Here is a 10,057-nt window from a genome sequence, read left to right as displayed (position 1 = left end):
GCATATTTTACCACACCCATATGAGATAAAGCTCTTGTCATAGCCCTCATTAAATGAAAGACAGCAGCAAGAATTCAATCCTCTATAAAGACACTGGAAGTCTGCATAGGATAAAAATACCACAAGTGCTCTGAGGATGGAAAAGTGGTTCATTTACATTTATATCTTTTCAAAAACCACAGAATCTAATTAATTCTGCTGCTCATGGCACAATTTGTTATTGTATTAGAAAATAGTTTTCTTCACACTAATATGGAACTATGCCTCTTTTTTTTTTTTGTTGGCAATATATGCTAATTTGAAAAAGACAAAATTAGAATTGAATATTAAATTCATAAAAATAGTATTCTCCATCTTTCTTCCTAAACTAGCCTTGTACCGTATTGTTTCTGAGCACAGATCTTGGATCCTCCAGGAAAAAGAGCATCTGCTGTCACAAAGGTATAATATATCCAGTTGGTACCTTGGTTTCTAGAGTAAACACTGTGACCCACTATATGGAATATGAACAATATAATTTACTTTACTAAAGACAAGAAGTGGGAAAGTTGCTAACTGACAGTATTCAATTTTGCATTGTGGCAGTTGCACTTCCCCCCCTGAGAATTGGTGTGGCAGTTACACATCCCCCTCTGAGAACTGGAGCCTTCAGTGGGGCAGTTAATGGCTCTTTTGTGGGACCCGGAGTCAGTTGACAGGATTGTTAGCAGAGGAGTGGTCCAGAGAAGCTGAGAAGCTTCTGGAATGCCCACAGCCAGATCTGATTAGACTATAAAACGGGGTGCCTGCCGAGGATCCCCTTTGTGAGGTTTTCTTGGAGCAGCGAGGCTGCTGAACCGGAGCCCTCCCCTTAGACTGGAACGCTGTCTAAGGAAACTTCCCAGAATTGGGAGCGCCTCACCTCCTCGTTTGGGTGAGTGATAATTTACTGGATGTATCCTTGAATAAGTCCTTGCCTAACCCAGGCGAGTGTGAGTCCTTGCCTAACCCAGGCAAGTGATACTTTCTTGTGAGTATCCTGGAGTCAGAGGGCTCTGGTTTTGTTTCTTGTGAGTATGTGGATGCACGCTGTGGATCCTCATTATTCTCATTTTGCCGCACCCCAATAATCTCCTCAACTGATATCTGAACCTGTATTTTATGTTGTCGGAGCGCTAACTAATTGTATAAACCCTGTTTTGGTCACTTTATTGGCTGCATTTTTCTGGACAGAATAAAATCTGTTTTGGAACTCGTTGTCCGCCACTCTTGCTGCTGCAGCCCCATGCATGGGGCTTCCAGAAAGCTGGTCCAGTGAAGAATGAGTAATATTTACCCATCCAGACTGTAACACCCTAAAGCATTTTAATACAATAGCATTAAGATCCAAAGGTGCAGTATTACAACAGTTTTCTTTCAGTCCACTACAGTCATATGAGTATTTGTTTTTTAAAGAAAAGAAAAGAAATGTGACAAACCACTGCTTGATTTATGCATTCATCTGAGCCAGCCATTATCACCTAGGAGACAAATAAATAAACAGAGCTTTCACACTTGGATGGTCTAGACTAGAAACCACAGACCTCACACTGAAGTGTGAGACAAGAGTCTCATAAATAACAGTAAAATGTGCCTATTTTTTTTTAAATTGTAATTTAAATTTAATCTGCCTTCAACCAACAGCGAAATTTTTGAACATTAAATACTGAGTGCATGGAATAAAGCTTTGGGTCAACAAAAACTGTTGAATTAATTTTGATACAGAACTAGAATTCTGTAAGAATGCTATAAAAACTAAAATATAGAATTTGAAATTAAAATTTATGAGATGCTTCCATTTGACCCTGTTTTGATGTCCTTGGCTCCAGTATGGTTTGTGGGTATTGTAGTCAGAGCCTGTCTTGAAAGGGTGGTTACCTGCACCTGCAGAGCTGTGTTGAAACACCTGGGTGTCCACATCACATCTTTTCTTCTTTTGGCTTCTCCCGTCTACCTGACCATCTCTACCCAAGTCCCATCATCCTCTTCACATGACTACAAGTGGCCACAGTCCTACGGAATTTCCTTCACACAGGCAGTTGAGGTCCAGCAGCAGAGCCAGCCCACGATGAAAGGCAGGGAGTTGCCAAGTCCACTAAATTTCCAGGCACAAAATGCCATGAGACAGAAGGAGCTCCTGGACATGACAGTACCTGGGGAAATTCCAACCCAACCCCAACCACCAGGGGCTCCTCTGAGAAGGTACGTCACCTCCTATCTGTAACCTTTTTTGGGACCTGCCTCCCTCCTTTGTGCCCAGCCCCTGGAGATACCCACTATGTGTCTTATGGTCTTGAACATACAAAGTTTTTTGTTCTGTGGCTCACGCTTCAGGTTAATCCATTTTTTCATATATCCTCATAACCCTCCAGACTGCAGCTGACAGTTTCTCCCTCTGCTGCTGAGAAGAATGGGTGACAACTTTTGTAATCACATGCAATGATGAAAGAATTAGCACTTCACAGAGGTAATAAGCCCAAGTAAGAAGTCCTTAGTACAAATGTAATTGATTTGAAGCCATTTGTATTCATTGCCACTAGATTCGAATGACTGTAATAAAAGATGAATAATATTAATACTCCACTAAGTAATTACACCATTAAAAGTGCACTTTTAACTTCGAATTTCATTTTGCCAGTCCCTAAATTAGGACAGATGGCTCCCTGTAGCAAACAGGGCCTCAGAAAATACAAATTTGATTCAGAAACCCACAAGAATTCCCTCAGAATTAACATTTCTACTATTACAGTCTTTAATGTCAGAACATAAAGATTAACAATCTGGTAACATGGTTTCTAAGCATTTCACTTAATTTGTACTTACAACGGGGTCTCCAGTGAAAGGCAATCAACATTGTACACAAAATTACCTGCCAATTGAGTTCACAAACTGAGTGATAGAATGAGATATTTTCTTAGTAACATGGCCTAATCTAATCTATTTTCTTGTGCATAAGTCGAAGGAGTAGAAAAGGGAAAAAGGGGTTGTTAACCACTCTCCCACTTTGTAATGGCCAACACTGGCACAGGTTAGAATAGAGCTCTAAATGAAGGTCATAAGCAAAAGATTTCAAATAGATCTCATGTCCATGTTATCAGATTTTATTTTCACAACTTGTAAAATAAATAGTGTTTGCACAGGAGCTAATTCTGGTGATAATGCATGCTTTTCCCTCCTCTTCTCTCCACAAAAGGAATTCTTCATTTGTCTTCTGGAGCCAAATTGGTCCCTTGACTATCTGAATTGCACAGAGCAACCAGACCATAACACTGAAGCAAACACAGCAGGTCCGAATTGCATATTCTGTCCTGCACATAATGTGTTTAAATGTACGTAATGTCAATGAGGCAGAGATGGGAGGATGGACAAACTGAAGTGCAGGGTTGGCTGAAGGGAACCTGGTGATGATCAGGGAAGGAGATGAAGAAGCCAACAGCATGGACCGCGGCAGACAGGGACTACCAAGCCACGAGATCAAATTGCAGCTATTTCACGTCAGGTTTGCTAAAGGTAGGTTGCATGAAGGAGGATCTGGCTGAAGCAAGTACCTTTTGCTTTGCCATATGTGGAACAGAAACACTCAAACAGAGCGGTGGCAACTAAGCACTGAGAACAGTCTTTTTTATATCAAGTATGGCAGGCACTTTTTGATTGTCCCTTAAAATACCACAAGAAATGTTGAACATTTACTACCCTTTCTAAAAAAGTACAAAATTATTTAATTGCATGCTGTTGTTTAGGTCTTGTTGCATAAAGTATCACTGCCATGTTATAATGTCCCTGTTGAATATAGAAATCAAGATTTCTGTCTGAGTATCCAGGTAAATTTCCCATTTGCCAAAAAAAATGTTGTTCCTAAGAACATAACCACAATTCAAAACAAGATGTCTAAATAAACTTTGCACATAACAATGTTTAATTTTTTTTTTTTGCTAATATATCCTCTTGAGACAGATAGATTGAAAAAGCACAGCTAAGAAGTTGGGCTTACACATCAGCAAAATGTTTCAGTCACCCTAGTTTAGTCAGAGAAAACTTTTTGGCCTACAGCAGAGCATTGTGTTTCTCAGTAGGACCAGAGCTAACATTGAATGTGATGAGACAGCTTGCTCTAAGGTGAATTGGGGCCAAATTCTTTGGGCTGAGCTTGGACAGGGCTTCTAGCGTTAGGTTAGGCTGGGCTGGAGGCTGCAGGTATGCTTGCAAGTTTTGTCACATCAAGTGAAAGTGCTCAAATCCTGGGAACAGAAACGTTTCCCATTGAAATTGCACCTATTTGTGATAAATAGCTTAGTCACACTGTCCATTAAGCAACTGTCAAACTTCATATGTCTGTCAAAGTCATATTCTTTGCTCCTGTATTTTGGTACCACACCAAAAGTTATCTGAACTAATTTGAGTTTCAAGACAATTCCTCTTTGCCTTTCACACCATTTGAAGCTGAAGCTTTAAAGTCATGTCTTTCATAGATGCCCCCAGAGATTTCATGAGTAAAGCAAGACACCCTTATACAGTGCTAGGGTAAAATTTATCCTCTTCAATATATCTGAGATATTCTTTTGAATTTTATTACACTGGAAATTATGCAGGGAAAGCAGGTGAAACTGAATTAGAGATTTTTTGCAGATAAGACCTGAACAGTGTTATATTTTGTTACCTGTCATTAGCTGCACTGACTTTTACTAATTAAGTCTAAAGTTTGGTGCCCTCTCAGATTTAAAAAGGTATATATTTGGTTTAACCTGGGCATAGGAGCCGTGAGTAAATCTGCATCTCAGGAGCAGGGAAAGCTTTTGTTTTCTCTCTCCATTTGACAGCCAGAGGAACCTCAGCTGCTGACCCTGCAGAGGTGTTTCCAGTCATTGTCTCTCTGACTCCACCTCAGCAGTCTGCAGGTGGGGTAGCAGGCAGGAGGGTGATGTGTTTGTGTATGTGCTGCTATTCTGTCTATTCAAAGGAACAACAGAAACACAAAACACTGTAGCTCTGCACTTTCACCTTCCCAAGCCAAAAAATGCTGTTTTCTTGCACATAAATATTATTTGTGGCTCCACTTCACCCTGCTATTTATCCCTGCCACAGATAAGAGGGGGACTGCACCATTCTGCAGGCTGTGAAGCCGGGGCAAAGGTTTGCCTGACACAGGCAGCAGAGACAGGATTGGCACCAGATACAGCCCTGCTCCGCTCACTCCACCACCCCTGCTCTGCTTTGTTGTGTGCTACAGCTAAATTCTTACCCCTATGACTGAAAAAAAGGCACAAGCAATGCCCCAGAGACCAGCTCTGAATCAATATAGGCTTTAATAAAAGAGCTTATGTGGTTTCCTTTTTTTTTTTTAATTTTAATTCTAAATTTTTGAAACTTCAAAATATACAAACAATAATCAAAAGCAGGAATGGCCGTGTCATTATGTTACCTCAGGAGCAAAAAGCACCATAACTCTGGTGCTTCAAGTTTGTGAGAAGCTGAAGTAAACACCAGACAACAAATATGACATTAACCTCTGACATTAATAGGAATACAATGCATTTGAGTGTGTGCAAGATGTCCAAAAGATTTACATGTGTACCTACATATAATTTCTTACATTTGTGGCCTCTAAAGTGGATTTGGAAAGGATATTTTTAAAAGTAGTTTCACCACCACCACCATTTACAGAATGAAGCATTGCAACATTTTCCTATAGCTTACAAATCACTGTGCATTGGGAATTCCAGTTTCTGGCATTTGTTAGGAGCATGTTACATTGAGTAACAAAGCTCATCTCTGGATAGATCATTTATTTAACAAGTAAAGACAAATACTTGACTAAATTTCTCCTGATGTAGAGCTGAGGTGGAAACCTCACGGCTCAGCTATCCCAGTGATGCTTTTAAACCTTAGCCCAGAGGCCAGCATGTAGACATTGAATTTTCCACTCAGCTGGCTCTGTAACAGTTCAGCCACGCTGTGGAGTGTTCTCCTCTGCGTTGTGCCAGGTTATCTATCTCTGAACACCATGCTTATGCTCAAGTAACAGTCTCATTAATAAGAAGTTACGTTATTCAGAAGCCACCCTTATGAATCATGCCCTTCACTGTGAGTTGCAGCAATCAAAAAAATATCCCATTGGAAGATGCATTTGTTCTTGAAATGGAGGAGAATGTGTAATTCTGACATACCTCACCCCAGACGTGCAGAAGTAACTATTAAAGCTTGACTACTAAAAAGAAAAGTATACTGTCCCGCTTTGGATGTAATCCCACTGGTCTGAACTGTTGCACTTACCCATTAGCCACTCCAGCCCACAGCGGAGCAGCGTGCCCTGGAAAATCAATTACCCAGTTCTTATGTGTTGTGTGCGCCCCAGTAGAGGGAACAGGTTTTAAAATTAGGGCAAAGTCTTCCCCAGAACTGACTTGGATCCAGCAACAAAATTATATGCATATTCAACTTTAAAATTACGAACTGTGGTACAGCTACTTATTAACTGTACTTCTGAAGAGCTACCAGAGAGCCATGAATGTTTTGCTCTCTGGGTAATTCAGCTATATGAAACCCATCCGTACTCCATGAAACAAATCAAGAAAGTATATTGAGAAAGCTGGTTTAGGGTATGAATAAGCAGATGCCAGAGTTTGAATTGTTGCAGCTTTCCTGCTGAACAACTTGGAGGCAATCGCTGTTAGGCAGTCAGTTATATATTCCTAGCATGTTGCAAATATAAAATAAAATGAGCTATTTTATTTCAGGGAAATTAAGTAACTCAGTTCCTCAGCAGTATGCCGTGGACCCACATTAACTCATTTTCTTGCAGTCATATGTACATGCTTTGAAACTGCAAATCTTTGGGAGTTATAAGAATGTATAACTACCTCTGGGGGGTGAGGAGATATATATATATAGATACATATATATATAAAAAGAAAACTCCAAGCTATGCCATCTGAGATATGCCATCTGTAATAGATAAAAAAATAAAAGGACATTTGGGAATTAGAAAAACAAACAAACAAGCAAAAAAAAAACCACACACAGACAAACAAACAAAACAAAAACAAACAAAACACAAAAAACACACTAGGATGAATGAAACAAAGGAAAAATTTTGACCAAGAGACATATCACTAGGTAAGAAGGGAATTATTTTTTTTTCATTAGAGTTTAGTGTATGATGGAAAAGCTTCACATTACTGAAGATCTGACTTTTAAAATAAAAAGTGTTTTCTGGCTTTTCTCATGCCAGGGACAGAAGACTGACACTCGGGCCACAAGAGCTCTGGTGAGATTTCCTGAGGAGGTGGGTGGAGAGGGGGTAAGGTAAACACCAAAAGGATAAAGTGTTGTCCCACAGCGCACAGCTGGAGATTGTGAACTACGGAAGGCTGACAAGAATTGCATCAGATAAATTATATTCCAGAGATCTGCAGGAATCCACAAGGGACAACAGAAAGCTTCAAGAGGAGTCTTCTTGACATAGTGTTTTGCATGGACAGGGAGGAACTAAGCAGTGGAGCCGAGGACATAATTCATTTGGGTTATGTTAAACGCTCTCAGGAAAAGGCTAGAAAAGCAACTACACACTGAGAGGGGGAAACAAGTGCCATGGTAAAGAGCTTCACCTTGAACTTACTTTTCTTTCTTAGCCCTTAAGCTGAGCGAGGCATTCATACCATGAGTTTCTGGAGTGAAAACTGGCCCTGACGTACAGACTGCCTAGTGACAAAAAGAGTTGCAATTACCAAAATGGCTGTCCTCGCTAGAGATGGGCATTTCATTTCTGTGGTCAGCCGCACACAGATGGGCACCGAGCAGGAAGGGAAGCAGAAGCAGCACATCCGTCACAGCAACAGTGACAAGAAGTCACAACTTAAAACTTCATATGCTGCTCTGTCTGGAAAGTTCATAACCTCGAATGAGGTCTGCAGAACATCCTGAAGCAGACCACCATGGTGGGGTGGACTAGGCTGAAAGAAGAGACAGGCACCCGCCCGCTCTTCTGGTGGCCCCATGCGTCGTCTACAGATATTTTGGATTCTATGACACTTCGGGTGAGGAAGAACAGTGTTTTGACAAAGGCAAGCTGGAAAAGATGTCAGGATCAAGAATGTCTGTAAGGATATCATCAAGGTCTGTAATGATGTTGAGATGCAGCCAAGAAGTCCATTAAATAAATGTCTTAGATGCCTGGGGAATAATGCACTGTTGATAACACCAATATTCATAGAGTCTGATACAGGAACTTTCTTTTGCAATCTACATGGGAAAAGTGTGCTCAGCCCTCGGTGTAAATCTCGCCCTCAAACAATCTACTGCTCCAGTCTCCATGTGTCCTCTGGCTGCCCCTGGAGTGACGCACAGCAAATCTGATGGAGAAACAAAGACAAATGTTCATGACTTTGAGGATAGATACTCCACGCCTCATGTGGACGCTGCAAGAGTTCTCAAACAGTGCAACCCAGCTCAGAGCCAATTTAAGAATTTACTGGTCATTCATTGCTCTGTCTGGAATCATTTGGTGAAGAGAAAAGGACATGAGCTTAAAACACAGCAATTACATTTCTTTGAGAGCTAGTATTTTTTTTAATTTATCATTTCTTCCCTGTTTTTAGCTGGATATATATCTTATTTTTTTCTGAGTGACACCCAAATCACTTCTAATAAAGCTAGGTCTAGGTCACAAGCCAGGTTTTAGCACTGTCTGTAATCAGAACTCAAGCTGATTAAATGCATACTGAGGGGCAGCCAGCAGGAAAATGCTCTTAATATTCTCAGTTTAAATTGAATTAAGAGTGCATAGACCTTACTTTATCAGAACAGCTACTCATTTCTACTGAGAAAATCTATATACATTATTTTTGTAAGGCTAAAGCTCTTTCTGGGCTCAGCTATGAGAAAGTAAGTGAAAACAGTTGGACTGAAACTTAAGAAAATATCTACAGGATCTTGGAGAACTCTGGTGTTTATGCCTCTGAGTTCCCATCTTCTAACACATACATGTGCCTTGTCTATCACGCTTAGTGCATTGGATGCAAAATTTTACCAGATAAGGCCACTTTTGCACAAGTCAATTTTAGGCTTAAATACCTGCATTTTTCACAAAGGGCAGAACAAGAAACAAACACTTTTAAGTGATCAGCTTAACAGACACTCTATCAGCTACTCTTAAAATCCAGTTGGTTTACTCTAATTGTCCTTAGAAGACAGAAAAAGCGTCCAGCAGCATCCTGCTCAGGCCAGCAGAGGTGAAATCCCAGCCCCCTTCAAATATCATTTTTCATCTTGTTCATAAAGTCTGCCAAGTTCCAAAAGAATTAAGGTCTTATTCAGCTTTGCCCTGATTGCAAACAGATAGGGAAGAACATTAGCAGCCAGGAGCCCGTATCTGTTTGCATCAAATGTTTTTGTGTGAGCACAGAATGTCAAAAGGCTCCTTCACTCATCCATGCAATCACTTGGTCTGAAAGACAAACTCTGCCCATGCTACAAGGGCAGAGAAGGGGAATTTTTTAGCAGAGACAATCCCATTTAACAGTTCCACTGATGTGATGCTGGAGCAACTTCCTTTGCTGGCTGCATTAAATAAATCTAAGCAAATACCAGGGAGGCTAAAAAGATTTTCTACTTTGGGATACGTGGATAGGTAGATACAGACACATATTTATAGTATAGAGATATATATGCATATAAATTTTTATTTATGTATGCATAAACAGCATGTATTTGGATTTTGACTATTTGAGGCAAAATTGTCAAGTAACCATCAACCGCCTGGATCCACAAGAGAGTGAGTTACAGTAATAGGTTGGTTTCCATTAAGATAAAGTTCATTTTAAACTATATCTTACCAGACACTATGGCAGATCACCAGGGGACTTCTTATCTGTAAGATCTTCCTTCACACACAGCAGCATGACAGACACAGAAAAATAAAGTTTGGTTGGTTCATCCAACTTTTTCTGTCATTTTAGACTGTATTTATCAAATGGCAACAGTGTCTATGCCAAAGGTAATATTAACATAAGTTAACATGCATTCCTGCAATTGAATCTCCCTG

The 10,057-nt window shown here is 40.2% G+C and overlaps 1 long non-coding RNA gene across 1 annotated transcript; it reads left to right on the top strand.

Moving 5' to 3' along the window:
• The first annotated feature begins 217 nt into the window (after positions 1 to 217).
• On the top strand, positions 218 to 5,764 carry LOC110364921 (uncharacterized). Its single transcript, XR_010467027.1, has 4 exons — positions 218 to 913; positions 1,992 to 2,220; positions 2,391 to 2,485; positions 3,212 to 5,764. It is a non-coding gene; the product is annotated as an uncharacterized LOC110364921 (long non-coding RNA).
• The last annotated feature ends 4,293 nt before the right edge of the window (positions 5,765 to 10,057 follow it).

This window comes from Columba livia, chromosome 1 (genome assembly GCF_036013475.1).
Source record: "Columba livia isolate bColLiv1 breed racing homer chromosome 1, bColLiv1.pat.W.v2, whole genome shotgun sequence".
In the NCBI taxonomy this organism is placed as follows: domain Eukaryota; kingdom Metazoa; phylum Chordata; class Aves; order Columbiformes; family Columbidae; genus Columba; species Columba livia.
Note: the sequence above shows the minus strand (reverse complement) of the source record. Positions and strands in the feature narration are given on the sequence as shown.